The sequence below is a fragment of the Petaurus breviceps genome, unplaced genomic scaffold (genome assembly GCF_028583685.1).
Source record: "Petaurus breviceps papuanus isolate PSGF00001 unplaced genomic scaffold, PetGlider_PUasm1.0 379, whole genome shotgun sequence".
NCBI classification, from domain to species: domain Eukaryota; kingdom Metazoa; phylum Chordata; class Mammalia; order Diprotodontia; family Petauridae; genus Petaurus; species Petaurus breviceps.
This window is the reverse complement of record NW_027186303.1, coordinates 408,597-433,233: the sequence shown is the minus strand read 5'-3', so window position 1 is coordinate 433,233 and position 24,637 is coordinate 408,597.

Below are 24,637 nucleotides of genomic sequence, written 5' to 3'. Positions count from 1 at the left end.
TCTCTTGTATCCCCCATCCTTGCCTTAGTTCCTTCCCCCTTACTTTCTTGTAGGGCAAGTTGGATTTCTATACCCCATTGTCATTGGGCATTCTTAAAACAAGACTGGATACAAACAGACACTTCTCAGTTTTTTCATATATTCTACAAACATGCAATTTCAGTATTGGAAAGGGTCTTAGGAATCATTTGACCCAACCCTTTCATTTTATAGGTGAAGAAACAAAGACCTTGGGAGATCAAATTATTTTATTAAAGCAATACAACTAAGAGCTTGTCCCAGAACTCAACTCAATTTCTGGTCCATTGCTCCTTCTATACTCATTTGAGAATATAAATAGAGGGATTTGCAAGATTTTTTCCTTTTCCAATCACCTGTGGAGAGTTGTTCTGAATGACAGGTGCAGCCTCAGTGCCCAGCTACCTGATCTGTTCATTTGTATTTACATTACTATATGTTTGCCTTCTGAACAAGAGGGGCAAATCTCCATTAGGAGAATGACTAATCCAATAAAAAAAAAGCCCAAAGAAATGGAGGGGCATCTATCTCAGGGCTGTCAACTTAGGCAAAGATGTTCAGAGAAGAGGGAATTAAAGTAATTTTCCCCCATTGCTCCCCATGAAAGACTGCATAAATCACATTGAGAGTTACATTTAAGGAAGGAAAGATGCTCACAGATCAACTAATACAGCCTCTCAATTTCCAGATGAGCAAGCTGAGGCTCTGGTCCCAAAGCTAGTAACTTAGTACAGGAGGATGAAACCATCTTCCTTTATATGCAATGCTCTCTCCATGGTACTGCTCTGCCTCTTATGCCAAATGACATTTTTATATATGTTATATGTTCAAAAATGGAATATCATGTATACATATTTGTGTATGGAATATTGAATCAAAATCACAGAATTTCAGAGTCAGATAGGACCTTAGTGTTGATCTAGTCCATCCCATGCTGGAAAACAAGTATCTACTACAATATGCCTGACAAGTGGGACAACCTTCTGCTTGAAGACCTCTGTTGATGGGAATTTCCCACTTTCTGAAGCAACCCTCTCCTTTTTGGGGCAGTTCTAATTATTGGAAAGTTTCGTGACATCAAACCCAATTTGGTCTCTTTATATGTTCTACCCATTGTTCCTAGTTCGGACTTCTAGGGTAAATCAGAACAAGTGTGATCCCTCTTTCACTTAGCTACCTCTCAAATACTTTATAACTGGTCCATTCATGAATCAATTAATAATGACTCACATATAAAAATTTTTATTAATATATTTTGTTTTTATGTCACTTCCAAATATGGCCCTTTTCCCCCTCATCAGCAAGCCACTCCTTGTAAAATAGATTTAAAATCTATAACATCATAGTATTAGTTTATTGGTATTTATAATAATAATAGTTAATATTTATATAGTTCTTGCTGTGTATGAGGCACTGAACTAAACTCTTTACAATTGTTATCTCCTCACAGCAAATTTGGGAGGTAGGTACTATTGTTACCCCCATTTTACAGTTGAGAAAACTGAGGCAAGCAGAGGTTAAGTGTCTTGCCCTGTGTCACACAGTGTCTGTGGTTGGATTTGAACTCAGATCTTCCTGTTACATTGTGCCAATTAGCTGGCCCTGGGTAATATGTTTGTCATATTAGTTATTCAACATAGCTTATGCATTTTAGTGAGGCTAGATAATCTGCTGATGATCTCTGAATTATCTTGTATGCATCGTGATTGTACATAGTCGTTTGCATGTTGTCTCTCCTGTTAGTCTGTGAGCAACTTGAGGACAGGAATGTTTTTTGCCTTTCTTTAGCCACAAAACTTAGCACAGTGATTATTACATTGCAGATGCTTAATAGATGCTCATTGCCTTGACTGAACTTGACAGGAATATAATGACCCTGATCTTTAAAAAGAGCCCACAGACAGGGTGGCTAGTTGGCACAGTGAGTAAGAGCACCAGCCCTGGAGTCAAGAGAACCTGGGATTGGTTCCAGCCTCACAAAAAAAAAACTGGCCGTGTAACCTTGGGCAAGTTACTTAACCACCCAATTGCTTAAAAAAAAGAGCCCACAGATGCTAACATTTTAATACTTAGTAGCTTTATGGATGCTCTGATGCAACCTCATCATTCTACATGGGAAGAAACAGGCTCACAAACATTAAATGACTTACCCAAATCATACAGAGCTAATCAGTGGTAAAAACAGACTCCTAACTTGGGATTCCTGGATTTTTTTTTTTAAACAATCGGGGTTAAGTAACTTGCTCAAGGTTACACAGCCAGGTGTTTCTGGGTAGGTGCTAAGTGTCTGAGCCAGGGATTCGATCTCCAGGTCTTCTCAACACTGGAGCCGGTGCTCTTACTCGCTGTGCTACCTGGCCGCCCCAGGGATTCCTAGATTTTCCATGGCAAAATAGAAAGTAAGCATTCGCTAAAAAAGGAGATTATGATCTGTAGCAACCACCCTATCCTCCTAGCCATCAAGTATGCCAGCCAGTGCATTACAGATTGGGTGGGAGAAAGGGGAAAGAAGGAAATAGAAAAAAGAAAGAAAAAGAGAAAAGAAGAAGGAAGGGCAGAAAGATAAAAATAAGGAAAGAAAAAAGAGAAATAAAGAAGGGAAGGACAGAAGGAAGGAAGGAAGGGAGAAAAGAAAGAAGGAAAAGAAGAAATAGAGAAAGAAACAAACAAAAGAGAAAATGGAAGGAATAAAGGAAAGAAGAAGGAAAGAAACAGAGAAAGAAATAAAAAAGAGAAGAAAAAAGGTAGAGAAGGGGATAAAGAAAGGAAAAGGAAAGGAAGAACTACAAAAAGAAATAATGAAGGAAGAGAGAAGGGAGGGAAGGACAGACAAAAAAGGAAGGAAAAGAAAGGAAACAAAAGGAAAGAGATAATGGAAGGACTGACAGAGGGAGATAGTAGAGAAGAAACATAAAAAGAAAGAGTAAGAAGAAAGAGAAAGACAGAAGTATTACGTGGAATAATAATATAATATAATAAATAAAAAGAACTATTTAGGTCTTTTTATTTTGCTCAGGCCATAGAACTTCATTAATTCTCACTAATGATAGAGGAGGGCCATTGTCAATAGACCAGTTTTGCTGATTACTGAATCACATAAAATATTCTGAGAAAGAAACGAAATCTTGGTTATTCAGGACCCCACTGCTGCCCCATGTCTCTTGCTGAGAAGTAGTTGACTGCTGCTGTTTTAATTGAGAGAATAATTCGGTTTTCAGTTCAACGAGCTGAGATAATCACAAATGCTGTCCGAGAGCAGCTCTGTATTTCAGCCATGATTAAGGAAAATGCATTCAGGTGATGAAAACGTCAAGCTAGATCCCACTGGATAAGCAAGCCATTCCCCAGACTTACGATGGGCATTTCTAGAACTGGAGATATCTTTTATACTATTTGCATACTATAAGTACTTTGAATCAATCAATTCTTAAATAGTTTACTAGTGGCCTGCAAGAATTAACTCAGCTGGCAGGACCTGGCCAGGTAACTTCTCATTTCATCACCTGAACAGTATCAACATCAAGGTAATATTCAGAAAACAATACTGGATCAATTGCTCTTAAATAATTTAGACCTTGATTTTATTGGTATAAAGGGTTTCTGATGAGGAAAAATCATCTATCAATAATGGCCCTCAATTACTTCGCAGTTGGTGATTGTTTCAAATTGCCTAGAGCAGGGAGAGGTTGAGTCCAGGGCAAAAAAAAAGAGGGAAGGGAGAGAAAAGAAAGAAGAAAGGAAGAAATAGAGAAAGAAATAACACAAGAAAAGACAAGGGAGGGAGGGAGAAAGATAGGAAGGAAGAAAAAAGGAAGAAATAGATAAAGAAATAATAAAAAAGAAGAAAAGGGGGAAGGGAGAGAAAGGAAGGAAGAAGGATGTGCTAGGATGAATTAGAGGTGGAATTTGAATCTTTGTTTTCAGGATAAAGAAGCCAGCTCCCTATTCACTATCCCACACTGCCTCTGTTTCTCATTTATTTTTTATGTCTTGCTCTCATGTTACACTGTCCTAACCCCAAAACTTAAGGAATTTTCAAGGCTAGATATTAATTCAGAGTGTTGTTAGTTCATCAGGAGAAAGCTGAAAAAAGATACAATATTCATTTGATATAAGACTAAATGTGTACTAAATATTATCCATATTTGTTTTTTAGATTCAGAATTTTTTCAAAAGGCTCCTGCCTATAATAGTTCCCTCTGGAAACATCACTTTAGCAAATTGCAATAAACAATTCTGTTTCAAAAATGACAGTCACAGCTGGGTTTTGTCTATTATTAATATTCTTAGGAGATGAGTGCTTATGGTAAAGAAGAGAACCAATTAGAAAGATTCAGATGAAAATGAGTTTATTGACAAACGGTGCAGGCAATAGGATAAGTGGTAGATTTGAAATTAGAAGCTATCTATTCACATTTTAGCTCTGCTACTTATTATCTTGGATAAGTCACTTTCTTTTTCTAGGCCTCAGTTTTCTCATAGGTAAGGAAGAGATTGAACTATCGGACCACTAAAGTTCCTTCCAGTGCTAAATCTGCAATCCTATGACTGTTCTGTAGGATAGTGTTAGCATGTTTTGAAGAAATATCTTTGCAATACTGGTGTTGGGGAACAGAGGTAACACCACTCCTAAGTATAGACTGACATAATAGCTTTTCTGTATAGAATTTACAGATCCAAACTTTGAAGGCAGAAGGGACTTTAGTGACCCAACTCTAATTTTACAAATAAGTGAACAGAGCTGGATCCAAATCTGGCATTCTGCCTCTTACACGAAACTGCTTCCTCCTAAATGGATGGAACCATCTGATAATCCCTCATTGTGATGTGGAGATGAGCTTGGATTCTCTGTGGGCTGGTAGGGGATATGGTCTTCTAGGTATTGGAATGTTTGAAGGGAGTGGTCCTTAAAATACACTCCAAGGACCCCTGCGGGTCCTCAAAACCCTTTTGGAGGATCCTTGAGGTCAAAACTATCTTCATAATAATATTAATATGTTATTTCCTTAATGAAATACTCTTCCATTTTCAAACTCCATATTTTTCGGTGGCTTACCTTTTCCTAACAAAAAATAAGATAATATGTTTTAACTTTGTATATCTGAAATCAGTACTCACTATTGTATTGGATTCTTCGGTTATGTTATTGTAGTCATTGTGTATATTATCCTTTTGTTTCTGGTTTCTTGGCTCTGCATTAACTCGTATGAATCTTTCCACTTTTTCTTTTCTGAATTCTGTATAGTTGTTCCTTACAAAGAAGTGATATCCCATTATTTTCATATGCTACCATGTATCCTGCTGTTCCCCAATCATTGGAGACATAATTAGTTTTCAAGTTTTTGATATTCCATATAGTGCTGCAGTGAATATATTTTGGACTTTTCTTTTTGTTAATTACTTCCTTCAATGACAAATATTGGGATTAACGAATGGTGTGATCAGTTTAATAACATTTTCACATATTTATAAATTGTTCTCCAGAACAATTAAAGGCCTCTCTTTCTAAAGCCCATCCAGTATTGATTATTTCCATATTTTTTCCATCTTTGACAATTTGATGGATGTGAAGAGTTATTTAAATATGAATTCTCAGAGATGAGTTGCAAGAGGAGTTAAGACAGGCTTTCTCCTCTTTTTTGTTTTACAAAATATATTAAAATGGCCTATCCATTTGGGATTTGTTACAGTATCTGGTTTAAGATACTGGTCTAAGCAGATTTACCACCAAACTCCTTTCCAATGATCTTAATAGTCCTTGTACATTAACACCTTCTTCTTCCAATTATTTGTCTTTTGACTTATCTAATACTACTAAGTAGTCATATTAATTTGCTTCTGGATCTAGATTATCTGGTTATTCCATTTTTTTTATTTTAACCAATATCAAGTAGCTTTGATAATTACAACTTTATCATATGAGTTAATAATGGAAAGTACATCTTTCTTCCTTTTAAAAATTATTTCCCTTAAAATTCTTGATCTTTTATTTCTTCAAATGAATTTTCTTATCATTTTATCCAATCCTATAAAGTAACTTCTTGGTAGTTTGAAGGCCACAGCCTCAAATCTGTTCTCTAATTTAGTTAGTATTGTCATTTGTTTTTAATCAGCATTATCTAGTCATGAAAGTGGAATACAAATCAGTTTTTCAGGTGCCAAAAACCTTTTGTGCACAATGATGCCCTGTTGCTTGCTTGGCCCTCCCTATTTTGCCTGTATTTCTTTACTAATTGCTAATTCAGATTTGTACATTGCTAAAATCTTTTAATCAAGTCCAGTTAACTAGGAAATAGGACCTGACTTGTCATGATGTTTGCCCCTGGGTCTGAAATGAGCTGCTGAATTTACTGAAGTTTCAGGACAATGAAGCTGGAACAGCTGGATCTGAATTTTGAATTGCATAACAATTAGAGTGAAAATGTCAGCTGTCTTTATGGGAGATATTTTTCTACAATTAGTTTATGAGGTACAGGCTAGCAGGTAATACTCTAAGCTCCTTTCTAGCCCTTTAATTTTATAAAGAGAGGCAGTATAGCATAGTGAATAGTATTAGACTTGGTATTAAAGCCTGGATTCAAATCCTACCTTAGATAATTTCTAACTGTGTGATTATGAGCAAGTCCCTTAACTCCAGTTTTCTTTACACTGCAAAGTAGAAATAAAACAGGTACTTCCCTCACAGGGCTGTTGTGAAAAACAAATTTCAAGGTAGAGCATATAAACATAAGCTATTATCACTACACATCATTGTGATAAGCACTGTTTCATTGTGGGTAGAGAGCCAAGCTTGAAGCCAAGAACATCTATGTTCAAGTTTTACAATATGAACTGTGGAATCTGTGGCAAGTCACTTCACCTCAATATCCCAGGAAGCTCTACTGAGACTATATGTTGGTAAAAAGGTCAATAGACCTTCTTGAATAAAGGGGGTTTTCTCCTTTGGGAATTTCCTATATAAATGAAATTCAAAGATCTTTTCCTAGTGCCTAGGAGGAAATGACCAATCAAAGGAGAAGGCTAAAGGAGCAGAGGAAACTTCTAGGGTGAGAAAGCTACAGTGATATGTTTTAAATAGATCCATAGTACCCCTAAAATGGAACTTGATTTCCTAGAATTGTTATATTTAAAGATTTCTTCCTAGACTCATATGAGCAAAGTAAATACTGTATATGTAACTCTGTCCTATAACATTATTTTACCTGACATCATGTTTTCATGGAACTAATCAATGATGTTGGCAGGGAGGGAAAAAAAAGGGCAGGGAGAAGGATGTCTGTATAATATAATAACTGGCATTCATATAGCACTTTAAGGTCTGCAATGCACTTTTACAAACATTGTCATATGATTCTCAAAACAACCTTGGGAGGTAGATTCTATTATTATCTCCACTTTAGAGATAAGAAAACTGAGACAGACAGAGGGTTAAGTCACTACGCCCAGGGTCATACAATAGCATCTGAGGCCAAATTTCAATTCAGATCTTCCTGACTGCATGTTGATTACTTCAAACTTATTTTAGGGATCCAAGATTTCATCAATATGGGTACAACCTCACTGATATAAATTGCAACTTGCTTTATACTTCAGAGATAGTTTTCAAGAATTGTTGTTGCTAGAAAAAAAATCATACCAGGTGGCTAACCTTCTGACGACGAACCTCTTCAAATATATTTTGGTTGGTCCTTGGACAAGAGAGATAGTCAATTTCCAGGTGCATATTCAAAAGCTTTCCAGTTGGCTTCTACCCCACTCCAGTAACAGAATAAATCTCCTTCCTAAAATATCTGAAGACAGTTGAGTATTCTCTTCTTCAGACTGCCCTAGGTCCTTGGGTTTCTTATATAGACATGGCTTTGACTTCCGTCTCTATCTTGTTTATTTTTCTCTGGGTGAACTCTAAATTGTCAATATGACATCTGAACCTGTACATAAAATTCGAGATATGGTCTGAATAACATAGAGAAAGTGTTAGATGATCATTACTTGTTTTGCATGATAGACCCCTAATAATATAGCCAAATTCGAAATTAGATTTTTTCCTTGGGGGGAGGGGAAACTTGCTGTTAATTATAAGACATAACTGTCTCCAAATTGCAGTTTTTGATTTTTTGAACCTAAAGATAGGATTTTGCATTCATCACTATTGTATTTTTTGTTGTTGTTCAGGAGTTTCAGTTATGTCCAACTCTTTATGACCCTATTTGGGTTTTTTTTTTCACAAAGATACTAGTGTGGTTTGTCATTTCCTTCTCCAGCTCATTTTATGGTTGAGGAAACTGAGGCAAAAAGAGTTAAGTTACTTGTCCAGGATCACATAGATAGCAAGCATCTGAGGGCAAATTTGAACTCAGGTCTTTCTGACTCAATGCCTGGCACTTAATCAGGCTATTGGTGCCACTTAGCTTCTCTTCTCTATTGTATTTCTCTTGTCCTATTAGGTTCACTGTTGTAGATTTTTAAGACAATGTGGGATCTTGAATCTGTCATGCTAGGTATTAGCTACCCTTCTTAGCTTTGTGACATCCAGTATTAGATAATAATAATAATAATCAATCGATGGTGGCATTGATACAGCACTTTAAGGTATACAGGGCAGTTTATATATATATCCCTCTAATTTGAGTATCACTAGGACATTTTAAAGTAGATCCTATTATTATCATCACCATTTAAAGATAAGAAAACCTAGACAAACAGAGGTCAAGTGACTTGCCCATGTTCATACAGCTAGTAAATGTCTGAGTCAGTATTTGAACTTTTATCTTATTGATCCCAAGTTAGACACTCTATGCACTATGTCACCTAGCTGCCTACATATGCTATATGTCTTCATTTTTTAAAAGAGGAAAGTGTAATATAGCCTTTGGATATTTGGATGGTGGAATCCAACAGTTCAACTGGGGAGTAGGAAAACTGGTCTGATGTGACAGGTATCTGCGGTTCCAGAAGAACTAGGCAGCTTCTTACTATTTCCTATGAAAAGATCAGCCATGCAATAGTTACTGATTCTCCTGCCCATGTCCTCTTCATCTTACATAAATAATTTTCATTGACTGTTTTCCCTTATAAGGTCCAGGCTCCCCATACTGTTATTATTGTTGTGGCCCTAAAGTAGACATCTGTGTATCCTCTGCTTGGGCTTCCTAATACTTCTGTTGCTCAGGCAACCTTGGGTTCTTGACCACTGCTGCCTAGCCAACAGACCCAGATTTCAGATCGGCAAGTCCTCCGATCCTTCCTGGCTCATCTGTATACACTAAAGTTCTCTCTCTGCTTTGTGATATCTGCCTTAACTGGCCAGCCTTGTCTAAAGACCTCTTCCCATATTTCTTTCCTTCTCTCTACTCACATAGCCACCAGTCTAGTTCATGCCGTCATTACCTCTTGCCTGAACTATTCCAATAGTCACCTGATTGGGCTCTTTACATTAGGAAAAGTTAAGGAACATGTGCAGTGTTAAATAACAACTAAATTCTCAGGGCAGGATATGAACTCAGGTCTTCTTGATGCCATGTCCAGCACTTGATGCACTACAAAATGCTACCTCTCAATTAATTGACAAGATTTCCAAATGGGCTTGGAGTTGAGCAGGCATGCCTCAAGTTAAAGGAAATGCTAAATAATTAAATGAACAAGCAAACAAACAAATGAGTGAATAAATACATCAATAGACAGATGAATGAATGGAATGAGTGAAATTGAACATTGGAAAATGTTGAGGAAATCCTTCTCCAGATTGAAAAGCATTTAAAAATATCCTAACTGTCTGGACAGCTCCAGAATTAGATGCAAGCAGCTGATTTTCCTAGCTTTACCCCAGCTCCTCCCATGGCCTTGGACTAAAGGAGACAAGCTTGGTGTGGCCCATTTGACATTCAGCTGTTGCTGAAGATGTTAAAGTCTGAGCTAATGTAGCAATCGTTGGGGGACAAAGCCGTTTAATCCATTGCTGACCCACAATTTGTCTGGGATCCTCTGGAGCAGCAGAGAGATTAAAGTGTATAAAAAAGAAGTAAACAGTAGGTCAGAGATTAGGAGCAAAAAAGGAAAACACTTGTCCCCCCACCCCCACCCCAGACCACACACTGATAGTAGCTCTTCTTTCCTTCAGGGATTGTCAGGGGATGGTTCATGTCTCTTTCCCCCTCCCTCCCCAAGACTCCCTCCATTGCTCCTCCACCCCCAAGCCTGGGGAACAGAAGGTTTGATTGGCACTTGTCCCTACTGATAGAGAGATGGAGAGGCATCGAGAGAAAGGGGGTGGCTCTGGGGGCGGTGGGGAACTCAGGCCCGTGTCAAAAGCAGCACTAGTTAAAAGATGAGTCTTTCTTTCTGCCTGTGTTTTATCTCTCTCTGAATTATTCAGATCTGGGTGGCATCTGAGCATAACTGGCATTTTGACACAGCTTAAAGGATTGTCTCCCTAACACTATTGAACTGAGACTGCCATCCCTTTTTAAAAAATGGATAAAGAGGCAGATCTGTATAATCTGATATGTCTCCCAATGAAAGGCAGTTAGATGCAAAAAACCTTAAATATTTGGGGACAATTATATCCATTTCTGGCCTATTGTTTTGTTCTAGCCATCTATAAGAATACCCTTTATTGGTTTGAAAACCTTTTTACTAGGAGTTTCTTTAGGATATGCATACTAGTGCAGAGCAAGCATTCCTTGGTTACTAATGGGAGTCTAGCCAGCTGGGTGAGAAGGAAGACAAGGAGTTATCTGAACAGAAGAGGATTCTTGTTGAGCCTAGAGTAGGAAATGTGACTTCTTTCTCTGGTTCTGCCATTTAACTTTTGTGTGACCTTGGATGCATCACTTCTTTTCTTTTGGCCTCAATTTCTTCATCCATAAAATGATAGGGTTAAATCAGATGGCCTTTGAAGTCCCTTATGGATCTAAATCAATCATCCATTCTCTGGTTCACATTTATATTTTACCAAAGACTTTCTTTACAATAGTCCTTTGAAGCAGATGGTAGTATCCCCATTTTACAGATGAGGAAGCAGAGACTCAGAGATTCTTAGAAGCTTCTCCTGAGCAGTACATGGGACAGAACATTGCATCTGGAGTCATGGGGCCCTGGATTCAAACTCTAGCCATGCTGTTTAACCTTGTAAGTCACTTTGTCAAGTCACTTTGTTTCTATTTGCCTCAGTTTCCTTATATGTCAAATGGAGAATTGGGATGCAAAGACCTCTAAGATCCATTCCAACTGCCATTCAGAGCTCCCATGGTTGCTTGGCTTGTTTTATGTATCTTAGTGATATTATGGCTCTTCTGACCCAATGTAGGTAAAACCTATTTTGGCTTAGTAAGATTCTTGGTAGATGCTGAATGTCCTTTCCCCTTGCTTACTGATTTCTGTCCTTGATCAGGCTATGAGAAGCGATGGACAAAACATGATGCAATAAGAAAGCTTGGGACTTGAAGTCCCAAAAGAACTGGATTTCAATTCTTGACTTAGTCTACTTTACTCTGCTGCTTACTACCTCTGTGTCCAGGCATGACCTCTGTCATTCACCCCTTTGGCCCTCAGTTTCATCATCTATAAGATTTGGGAGGTTGGAGTAGATGGCCTCTGAGGTCTCTTTCAGGTCTGAAGGCCCATGATCCAATGAGTCCTCACTTCCACTTCCACCTTCTGCCTTAGAGCACTGTTTCAAGGAAGAGACTTTGGCATAGGGTAGGGAGTATGGGACTAAGAGTTAGGTGACACCTGGGTTCAAATCCTGTATTATTCACTCAAACAAATATTTATTTGTTAATTGTTCACTATATGTGAGGCACCAGGGATAAATGAACAAAATAAAATCCTCTCTGTACTCAAGGAGCTTCTATTCCATTGCGAGAGATAAAACTGTATGTACATAAATTGGGAGACAGAGCCTGGACCTGTTACCTCATTGGTTTGGGGAACTACCTCTGTTGAAGAAAGTTGGCACCTTTTTTTGCAATTTGTAATTATAGGAGGTTGTTTCATGCCCATGGAGGTTAAGTAATTTTCCCAAGGTCTCACAGCCAGGGAAGGGCAGAGATAGGGGTTGAGTTTACTTCTTCCTGGCTCCAAGATGAGCTCTCTATTCATTATGCTGTGCTCCCTTATATAAAACTAAGTACAGACTGGATTAATACAAAGTAAGATGGGAGTGCAATTGAAATTAGTAGTTGGGGAGATGAGGAAAAGCCTCATGTAGAAATTGAGATTTGAGCTGAAATTTGAAGGAAATTAGGGCCTCTATGAGTGGGAGATGGAGATTTAGGGCCAGATTGTGAAGGGTATTGGAAGCTAAGCAATGAAATTTGAACTTGCTCCTAGAAGCAATAGGGAGCCACTGGAATTTGTTGAGTAGAGGGAATGAATAAGACATCTTTTATCTCTCTGACCATGAGTGAACCTCAGTTTCTGCATCTATCAAACAGAGATTATAACTGCACCTATCTTACAGTGCCATTGTGAAACTCAATGTGATGACTAAAATCCTTTGTAAACCAATGTGCCCTATAAGGGTCACCTTCATAAACTCTAAATAGCAAATGTGGACTATTATGGATCTATTGCCTATTTCTCTTTCAATTCAGTTCTCTGTATCCTTGGGAAAGGATAATTTTATGTGACCTTTAGTTTTCTCACTGGCGGAGTAGCAATAGTAATATTGTACCCTCCACCCCAACCTTCCAAGGCAGCTATAAGCAAAGCATCTTGAAAATTGCAAAGCCCTATAAAAATGTGCTATATTTTTCTTCATTAAAATTCAAAGAACATTCCATTGTCATTAAGATGCCTTTTCCTGAGATTCATTAACCATGTAGCTAATGCAACATAGATAACTTGGAATCAAGCATGTGCTTCCTGACAGAAAAGAACTATTAAATGTTAAAAGGGACATTAGACAACACCTGTCATCCAACCTCTTCCCATATATGAAAGAAAAAACTGGAGTCAAAGAAGTAATGAGATTTGACCGAGGTCAAATTACCAGAGCTTAGACTCCAATGTGGGTTTCCTAGGGGGCAGAAAAAGTATGCTACAATGGACAGAAGCCTGCACCTAGAGCACAAAATGAAGTTCTACTATTGAATACCCACATGACATTGACCTTGGGGAAGTCAATTCACAATTCTTGGCTTCAGTTTTTCTGTCTTAGAAGTAAGTGAGTTGGAGTTGATTGATGATTCTAGCCCCGAATCCCATGAGCTGATGGTCATGGTAATGTTCAATATGTATTATTACCAAAGAACAGAGTTGTCCAATTGTAGATGACTTTCCATCTGGTAGGATGATGCTTGACAAATAGTAAATGCTTTAATAAATGCTTGTTGACTTGATTGATGGATTAAAGAATAGATTGATTTTGAGAGGAATAGGAAGTATAATGAGAGCTTCTCACTCAATAGGGTATAGCAGATAAAGGGTCAGTCTTGAAGAAAGGAAGAGCTAATTTCAATTTCTATCTTTGACTCATTGGCTATGTGATCACAGGCAAGTCATCTCACCTCTCTACACTCTCTAAGGCTGAGCAGACAGAAAAGGGTTGAGAGGGGAAGAAGTGTGATGGAGTAGAAAGAGTGCTGGGCTTGTAGCCAGAGGACCTGGCTTTGAATCCTGGTTCTCCTACTTACTGTGACCTCAGGAAAGTCATTGTACTTTCCTAGGTCTCAAGTTCTTCAAGTATAAAAATGAGAGGGTTATATTCAATGATGCTCAAGGTCCCTTTCATCCTAATCTGTACCGAGAGAGACAAGTATGGTGATGAAATCCAGCTGGTCCACTGAAGTCCAAACTCCACCATTCCCCAAAGGATCATAGATTTCAGAGAGGAAGAAACAGAGGCAGAGACATTAAGTGATTAGCCTAGGTTCATATATTTAGTCAATGTCTGGGTGGGATGTCAGTCCTGTTCTTCCTGATTCCTGGCATCAGGCCTTATCCATTGCTTCCTCTCGAAGAACCCCATGAGGTAAATACCTTAAGTACTGTTTATCCCCATTTTATAGATGTGGAAACTGAGACTCAGAAAATCTAAATGCCTTATGCACAATTACCCAGTTAGTAAATGTAAGAGCCAGCTGGATGACAGGGAAATAAGGATGCCAGGTTTTCTCCGGGATTTTCCTTTTCCATGGTCTAGGATACATGGAAAGGGGCGGTCCTTAGATGTATTTTAAGCCTGAGAACTAGGAATAAGCAGTAGAAACTGTGTGGTATTCCAACTTTTATACTTTATCTGGATAACTGGTATTGACAATTTTCTGCAGTACTTTCATTTGAATCTATGTGAGGAACATTCTGAATTATTTATAAGTTATGGAGATCTACACTCTGTAGGTTGTAGATTATAGGTCTAAAGCTGGAAAGGACCTTGGGGGCCAAGTAAGGCAACGTCTTCATTTTATAGAAGAGGAAATGGAAGCCCATGGAGGTCAAAGGACTTGTCCAAGGTCAAACATGTAGCAGAGATGAGTAGTGGGATTTTCTGACTCCAGCTGTTATGCCACACTTGGAACTGCAGCCCAAAGATTAGTAATGTGCCTCAGATCACAGATATAGCAAGTGATAAAGCATAACATTCTGGATAAAACTCAGGACTTGAGTTCAAATTCTGGCCCTGATGTTTATTTGTTGTGTATCCTTGAGTAGATTATAATCTAAGCTTCAATTTCTTCATCTATAAAATTAAGAGATTGCACAAGGCGACCTTTCAGGTTGTTTCCAGCCATATATCCATAATCCTGTGCATACTAGAGTCTGGATTTGAACCTAGGTCTTCTAACTCAAAATCTAGGAGAGTTAGGAGCTATGGGAGGAAATGGCTGATACAAACTGAAGTTTGATATAAAGTAGAAATCCCTAACAATGAGAACTTACAAAAGGAAAAATGGGCTGCCTCAGAGAGGTTGTGGGTTCACAGTCCATTATTGTCCTTCTGGGCAGCATCGAGGTGGTTTCATCTGAAGGTCAGGGCTCTCCTCAGGGGCACTGCCCTATGTACATCTGCTCCTAGGAATCATGGAAGCAAAGCCTCATCAAGATGTCTCGACTTAGTAAGGGGAATCTGTACGAGGAACAGTCAATCAGGAGAAGGCTGAGGGGTAGTAAATCACTTGGATTTTGCAATAGGATGCTATTCAAAAAGCATCTGGCTTCACATCATGAATTGTTGCAGAGGAGGCATTCCATATTAAAATATGTCCTATAACAATCCAAGACCTGACTTCCTACGTGGGGTTGATCATTCTATAAAAACGTCTTTTATGTCAGGCTTCTGATATCTCATGAATGTGTTCAATGCCTACATCATAACTACTGGGAAGGTTGTGACATTCTGGCATGTTAAATATGGACTCCTACTCAGCAAGGTCGGATCAGATCTCTCCATGATAGGTCCTAAGCTGTCAGCTCTGAGTTGGTGAATATTCATCCTGGAAAATTCTATCATGTGGTTTCTGGGATGGTTAATTCCTGGCTCTGTGAACCATTTTGTTCATCACCAAAAATGAACATCAATAGTATTTGTTAAGATCTACTCTATGCCTTCCCTCAGCACTAAAATGCTATTTTTCTTATCACAGACATTGTGGAGAGTAGTGCTGGGGTCTGTGAAAGACCTCTGGAGCGCCTTAGGAAACAGCAATGAACAATGGTAAACATCCAACATAGTGTGGTAGGGAGAAGCACTGAACTGAAGGTATTTAATTTGGAGACCTGCCTCAGTTTCTCCATTTGTCCAATGAGAATATTTGATGATTTTATTTCTAAGTTCCCTTCTCACTGAAAGGTAATGATGATGATAATGATGAGGATAACTAACATTTACATAGCACTTTAAGGTTTGTAAAGCATGTCACAAATATCATCTCATTTGATCATCACCGCAGTCCTGGGAGGTGAGTATTATTGTTATTACTATCATTTTACAGATGAGAAAACTGAGGCCAATAGAGGTGAAATAACTTGCCTAGAATTACATTGTTAAAAGTATCTGAGGTCGGATTTATAGCTCTTCTTGGTTCCAAATTCAGGGCTCCTGCCCACTGTGCCTAGGAGCAGCTCGGTGATGCAGTGGACAGAGCACCAGGCCCGAAGTCAGGAAGACCTGAGCTCAAATCTGGCCTCAGACATTTCCTAGCTGTATGACCCCGGGCAAGTCACTTCACCCTCTTCGTCTCAGTTTCCTCATCTGTAAAATGAGCTGGAGAAGGAAATGACAAACCACTCCAGGATCTTTGCCAAGAAAACCTCAAATGGGGTCATGAAGAGTTGGACACTACTGAAAAACCAAGAAAGAACATTTGTATTCATAGATTGGTTCAAAAGTGGGTGCCCATGTGCTTTCTTTTCACCCAAGGAGTTTAAGCAGTTAATGTTAGCCAAAGACCCTCGTGGGGAGAGCATTTCTCACAGTCAAAGCATAAGGACAGAGAATTTATGGGGAAGAAATATTCCTGAAAACAAAAATGCTATAATGGTAACTCATATTATCACTTTAAGGTTCACAAAGCCCTTGTAAAGTAAGGAAGGGAGATATTCTCAGCCCCATTTTGCAGATGATTTAACTTAGTCTCACTATTATTCTGACTGTCCAGTAAGGGGCCAATATTCTTGACTAAATCTTAGACAATTCTCTAATACTCCACCCTCTGAGATCATACTGACTCTATGCTGCCTTATATTTTGCTTTAAGACCTCAGAGGGATATTATCTGGTTAACTCAGTATTAATCTCGAAAACTGGCTCTCAGTACACAAGAGAAAGAACATGAAACTGAGCTCTTCTTTCAAGGGCAGTGTTTGGTGAGAGCCCGGGTGCATTGTGGGAATGAGCACTCAGAGAAGCTGGGCTCTTGTCCAGCTATGTTAAGCCAGACCACTCTTGGATGAAGAGAACTCCAGTCAGATCAAAGACACCCTTGGCCAATGTTGGAGCCCTGTTTCTGAATGATCACCAATTGTCCTATTCTTTTTTTCCCTCTTATTTTACTTTTCACTTTCTAAATTAGAAGATACGAGCCTGGCAGGCCTTGGACTGAATATCCCTGGCTTAAGCTAAAATGTGCCCCAAGTTTCTGCATATTTATTTTAAGCATCTGTCCAAGTTCCATGGTACAATAGTGTGTGTGTGTGTGGGGAGAACTTTTTCTAGAATCAGAAAAGCTGGCTTTAAATTCTGTCTCTGAAACTTTCCCACCTGTGTGACCTGTTGTGACCTTTTTTCCTGTGTGACCTTTGGCAACGTTTAACCTCTCTGGATGTCATTTTTTTCCAATGTAAAATGAGGAGTTGGTTTAGCTTGCCTCTGAGATTCTTCCCAGCTCTAGATCCAGGATCCTTAGGATCTTTGGTCCATGTTAAGAGAGGTCTGAAGACAAATTAATATGAGACAGTCATACCCAGTTATATTTTTCAGTTGTTATATTTGTTGACTGGAATTTGAATAGAATTCTCAAGAAATAATGGATTAAAAAAAAGTAAGATAGACTTGAGGGTTGTGCAAATGTATAGATGATATGTGGCTTGTGGTGGCATGAAAAGATATGATCTTTGCCTTCCTTTGCAGAAAGCAGAAGGAGGTACATGCTGAGCCATCAGCAGCCCACCTGAGGGAAGGAGGAAGGAACTAGGAAGATCAAGGATGGTGGATCTTCTCTAGATAGATAGAGGCTATCTCCTCCATCTCCAAGATAGAATTATATTTGCCTATATAAACACCCTTCAGGTGTTTCTAGTCTAGGGCTATAAGTCTGGGAACAGAACACAAGCTACTTTCCTGGTTGCTCTGAAGGAAGATGGCAGCCCTTATTTTATAGTCACCAGCTTAACTCTTTCCTAACAAAATGCTGTTCGCATAAACAACTATTAGGAATATCAGATAGTAAGTGAACTCATTTATAAGCTTTAACAAAGGGATGTTAACTGAGAAAAGATAGTAATTACAGAATTGCAAACATTTCCCCCAACATCTGAGGGCATGTGATCCTAGTCCCTAGGGAGAGTGGAATCAAACAATATGGTTTCCATGTAGTATTCTTCTTCTGCTTACTTTCAAACATAGCCTAGCAAGTTGATGATTCCTTCTTTGAGCTACCTGTGGGGTGGGTCCCAAAGGTCATTCCACAGGACCTCGATGCTAGACTGACTTGCTGCAGACTAAACCTCAAACCAAAAAAAACAGTATACAAAAATCAGTTCTGTCAGCTTAGGTAGAATATACCCAATATTACACAATATTGCCATCTAGTAGTGAAATAAGATCTCAGCTTAAACCAGGAGAGAATGATCTCACCAAGGATAGCCCACTAACAACAGTCTCTATTGTTATAAGCACGGGAAATCAATCACTTGCCTACTAGTCTGGGTCTTTGGGTCTCCTGGCAGCCATTCAAAAGCTCAAGCTTATGTCTTGTGATCACCTCTCTCCAGGTCTTCTCTCAAAGTCTATCGGAAGTAGAGTGTTGGCACTCATCATTTTCAGTCAATTAGGAGTCATATCTCCCTTTGAATTTGCACATGGCTTTTCCTCCCCTGGAGTAGGTATTATATGTGCTCAGATTTTTGTAGCTTCTTGAACTTTGCAAAGCATTTTCCTGATAAATTTGCAGAGAAGGGAATAAACTTATATTCACTCCCATTTTTATGGATGAGCAATGTTAACAGAATCTAAATGACTTGTCCAAGGCCAAGGAGCTCATAAGGGTTAGAGCAGAGAAATGAATTCAGGTCTTCTTTCTCTATTTCCATTGAGTCTATGTTCATACCACGTCCTACTTCTCTTCATAATATAATACTCTTCAGTTCTTCAAAGGATTTGTGGTCTCTTCAATGCAATTACTACTTCTGCAATTAAAGATCACAACCAATCCAAGCTTTCTTCTCCTAGGGAGGTGGTGTGGTATTCTGAAAAGGGCATTGGCATTGATTCAGAGGATCTGGGATTGAACCTGGGCCTTGCCACTTATCACTTGTGTGATTTCAGAGAAGTCATTTCATCTCCCTAGTTCTTCCATCAAAATGGCGGGGCAGGGCAAAGGACTAGATGACCTCAAAGGTCCCTTCTAGCTTGAAGTCGACAAACAATATTACTGTCTTTAAGAATATCAGAAGCTCTCTAGTCCAGCTTACGCATGGAAGATTATTCTCTGAAAAACATCCCTGACAAGTGGTCATCTGGTCTTTGCTTGTAGACCTCCAAAGACCTGAATCCAATTATCTGCTCTAACCCTTATGAGCTTCTACTAACTCAGTGAGTTAGTAAGGTATCCCATTTTATATTAAAGTACTCTAATTCGTGGGAATTTCTAGGAAATCCAAATACCACCAAAGGCAAGTCCAGCATCTAACAACTCAGGGACTACCTGCCACTCTACCTCATAAAAATCTGGTCTGAGGGGTGGCCAGGTAGCACAGTGAGTAAGAGCACCAGCTCCAGTCTTGGGATGACCTGGAGATTGAATCCTGGGCTCAGACACTTAGCACCCACCCAGAAACACCTGGCCATGTAACCTTGAGCAAGTTACTTAACCCCAATTGCTTAGGGGTGGCCAGGTGGCTCAGTGAGTGAGAGAACCGGCTCCAGTGTCGGGATGACCTAGGGATCAAATCTGGGCTCAGATACTCAGCACCACACCCAGAAATAACTGTCTGTGTAACCTTGAGTAAGTTACTTAACCCCAATTGCTTAAAAAAAAAATCTGGTCTGAGTTGATGAGAAGCATCCTGTATTTAGGACCACTTGCTCAACTAGCTGTTACATACACAGTCGTGATAAATCAGAAGTCGAATGTAAAAAACCAAACATATTTGCATACATAGCAAATGGTGAGTTCACATTGTTCACAGGACAGATTTTAATATGGAATGTTCCACACTGAGATAATCAATGAAGCAAGGATAGTCTTCTCTTTAAAGAGAACTGTACTGCAAAGTTTAACTGATTTGCTCCTACTTGGCCAAGACTTGCTCCTGATTGGCTGCTTCTGCTTCTGATGCCCCGTCATAAGACACATCTTGACTTGTGTGGTAAGGAGGCATTCACTGGGCAGGATCCTGAAGAGAGGTGTATGTGTGTGGAGGTGGGAAGGTATTTGCCTATCTTCCTCCTTTAGACAAAAACTACATTTGAATCATAATAACAGCTAGTGTTTATATAGCACTTTTAGGTTTGCAAAGTGCTCATCCTTGTTCTTACAACCCTGGGAAGTAAGTGCCATTATTACCCTTATTTTGCAGATAAGGAAACTGAGATAGATAGAGGCCATGTGATTTGCCCAGAGTAACCCAATTAGTAAATGTCTAAGGCAGGATTTGAACTCATGTCTTCCTGATTCCAGATCCAATACTCTATCACTGAACCACTCAGCTGCCTAATCCCTGAACTTCCAGAAATAATGATAATGCATGTTGGCTTCCAGACAAATGACAAACATTCCTCAGTGATCCATTTAATCCATCAATATCCTTTGGTATAGAGAATCTGAAGACAGAATTGTAAAGGGTCTCAGAACCACCTTCTTCAGTCTATACCTGGAATTAGAATTCCCTTCACAAATATTTCTGCTAAGTGAGTCTCAAAATTTTTCTTAATGACCTCCAAGGACAAAGGAACCCACTCAATACCTTTCTGGACCAGCTCATCCTATCTGGGGTCAGCTCCATGGGCTAGGGTGTTTTTCCTTATACCAAGCCTTTTTCTCCTACTGTTTCTAGATTTTGTCCTCTGGGAACAATTAGAATGAGTTTACAACCTCTTTCATGTGGCAGATCCTTAAATGAATAAAGACAGACTTCATATCCCCCATTTCCTTTCTCATTCGAGTTAAAAAGCCCCTTTTCCCTTACTCAGTACTCACACACTATTTTGTATGCTTTCCTCTGGGACACGCTCCAGCCTGTCACTGCTTCCCAGAATTGAACATGTTCTTCTAGGTGTGGTCTGACAACTGTAGAAGACAGTGGAACCTTAACTCCACTATGCTCAATGCTACCTTCCATTGAATTAAGCATAAGATTTCATTTGCTTGGGTGGGGAGGAAGGTTGAAGGGAGAAAGAAACAGGGATAGGGCAGGAGTATGCTGGAGCCAGTTCATGGGTGGGACAGCAGATCCTGACATTTTTAGTGCAAGCATTTCTCCCTTGGATATGGCAAATGCTACGTAGCGGGGCTTTGATTTACTGTTTTGTTGATTACCTAAATTTAAGCAAGCGATGGAGGAAAATGTTAATATTGCAGATTAAACTTAAAAATGTCCCAAAATTGAGATGTTAAAGTTATCACCACTGAGATAAAGACTCTCCCTAGTCCTGCCCCTTCCTGCCTCCTCCTGCCCACCCCCCCCCCCAAAAGAGAGAGCAAGGAATCCTAGCCAAGCAGGGCAGCTTCAGAAATTCCATGGTGAATTTACTCTATATGCCAAAAGAAAAGCAAGTGCTTTGTAATGGAGATATATAGTTTCATGAGGAATCTTCTCCTACTTTACAATACACATGGAAATGCTCACCGTATTTGATGTTTGTTAAGTAAGGAATAATAATTTTGGCTGTCCTATAGCACTATTGAGTATCACTCTGTTTGCCATCCTCTCATATGTTCTCCCTCCCCATCACTCCAGTCTTTTTTCAGATGAATTGTTCTCATAATGTCTAAACCTAAGTTTAAGATTATACATGTATTCCTTTTCAAAATTAACTTATGAGATGTAAGTCAATAAACCATCGATCAATTAATGAACATTTATTAAGCACCCACCATGTACCAGGCAGGGCATCTAGATGGTCCAGTGGATAGAGCACTAAGCCTGGAATCAGAAAGACTCATCTTCCTGAGTTCAAATCTGGCCGCAGATACTTATAGGTGTATGATCCTGGGCATGTCACTTAATCCTGTTTACCTCAGTTTCCTCATCTGTAAAATGAGCTAGAGAAGGAAATAGTAAACTACTCCAGTATCTTTACCAAGAAAACCCAAATAGGGTTACCAAATGACTGAACAACGACAACAAATTAGAATGGGGTGCCTTAGTAGGGAGTGAGCTCACTTTCACTGGAGGTTTTCAAAGGGTGTTGAAGAGTGTATCTTCCCCGTGGCCTTCCTCCCCCTCCCCCAGCCTGGAGTAGGTAGCTTGTCTCAGTTACCTTATGTAGAGTTGGCCATACATCATGTTCAGATCCCTCATTTTACAGAGAAGGAAACTGAGGCATGGAAAAGCTACGAGAAGACACTGTAGCTGTCATCTTCATTTTCATCTTCTTCTTTCAGGAATAATGGATTTTGCCCTGCTCTGATGAGTGAATTTTCGGACCCTTCTCTTTTCCAGTTCTCTTTCATTTGTTGTTTTCCTCTTAGAATATTAGCTCCTTGAGGGCAGGGCTGACCTTGCTTGTGAGTTATGGTACCTCCAGAGCTTAGCACAGTGCCTGGTATACAGTCAGTGCTCAATAAATGCTTTCACTAGAAATCTTGCCCACGTTCACAAAGATAGGAAGTATCTGTGTTAAATTCAAACCCAAGGCCTTCTGACTGTCAGTCTAGTGCTTTGTTAACCACGCCACACTGCCTGTCCATTTCTGTAGTTCTGTTATGAACGGGCAGCTCTTACATAGCATATTCTGTTGGGTGGTTTCTCTTATTTGGATTCTTGAAAAACATCGATGCTCAACAACTAACTAAACCACAAACAAACTTTGGTAGCTCAGTTATTATCCTAAAAGCTGAATGTGGAGTAAGTTTTGTAATGCACACTGTCCTTCAGGGGAATTTTCCAAATGCCTATGGAAAAGAGACGGAAAGGATTGGTTTGTGGGGTTTGAAAGAGTCTGAGGAGTTACCAGTTCCTTTGGGACTTACAGAAACACACACACAACAACAACAACAATTCATCTTTGTTCTTGTGAAAATGAGGGTGCCTAGGAAAAAAAGAAACTCTGTCCCTGAATTGGGGGATAATTCTGACACTCTTGCAGCGGAGGGCACTCATAATGTCGACGACTAAGCCCACTTTACATCACACAGACCTCAGCATCACCACCTGCTTGGAGAGGGAGAAAACTAAACAGGCAGGACCCAAAATGAATACAAGAAGTTACTCCCCCCTCACCACTCCCCCACCCCACACACAAGGGGAACATTTCAAGATCAAATACTACAAAGGCAAACTGCATTTTCTCCAAAAAAAAAAAAATCAGGACAAGGGAGGAAATCATGGTTGTTCCAAGTATTTTCATGGATTGGACTGGAGAGAAAATCCAAAAGAATATATAGTTCCTAAAAGGAAAGAATCACAATTTTTCTTAATGAGAATTCATCCTTTTTGCCCTTTTTGAGATGAAAAAGAAGGAAGAAAAGAAGAGAGAGAGAGAAAAAAAGAAAGAGAAAGGAAGGAAGGAGAGAAAACGGAGAAAGCAATATAAGAAGGAAAGAAAAAGGAAGAAAGAGAAAGGAAAGAAAAGATCATTTATTGCTCTGCTATAACTGGTCACTTTGGTCAACAACTTAAAAGGGAAATTGTTGGAGATCTGAAAATTGCTTTTGTTGGGGAGCAAAATCATTTGTGTGTGTGTGTGTGTGTGTGTGTTTTAATGTAGTAATTCTGTAGATTACCATTTCATGCTACATTGCACTCTAAAGAAAGCAACCTGTGTCCTTTAAGCAAAAGTGTGTGGGTGGGGGATGTCTGGGAGGGGCTGTGGGGAGCATCAAGCCCCAGAACGTAATCAGATAAAGCAGAGCCGCCCGGTGTTAGGATGCTTGCTTTGTCCCAGGCCTAGCGTCCTCAATGGGCCAAAGCGCTCCCTTCATTTGTCACCCCAGCGCACCTTTTGTACAAATCATTTCCCCCTGGTATTACTAGGAGCTAGGAGTCGATAGCCGGCTAGCCTCTTTGCTTGTACTATTATTTCCAGCAAGCTTGCCATGGCTGCAATAAATCCAGGAGGATTTCTGCGAGGACTGGGGAGGGCTGAGTGACATACTGAGCTGATAAGACCTGGGTTCTACAGAAACAAAAGCTGTTCCTTTTGGGCCTGATGAGGCCCAAGTCACTGCTTTTGAATTGGGGGTGATTTGATCAAGTTTTCCACCAGCTGTCTCAGGGAGCTGAAGCAAATGAGGAATTAATCCAGCTAAACTAGAGCTTTTCTCTCCCTCTCTAATAAGGCTGTGGATCAGGACTTGGGATGGAAATATTCATCACAGTGTGTCCCCTTTCCGTTGTTGTTCAGATAGGCCATTCAAGGAGGAGGCTCAGGTTAACCGAGGGGCCTTTTCAAGTGATAAGGTCAGATGGAAAAGCAGGCATTGGCATTAGACCAAAACCTCACCTTAAAATGGTTCCAAAGCCACAGCTAGGACCTTGGAAATGTGTGGAGTAATAAGGTTGTTTTAAGCTTGGCTTTACTTAGCACGGAGTACCTCAATAAGTCACTGGTAGGTTAGGTCAACATCCAGGACCATCTATGAGTTTCTAATGCCCCTCGGTGTTTTTCTCTTTTTTATACTCAACTTCAGAAGCAGTTCTTGCCAATAAAACAATCCAATATACCAATAACTTATTAAGTTCTATTTATCTTTCCTTCCTTCCTTCCTTCCTTCCTTCCTTCCTTCCTTCCTTCCTTC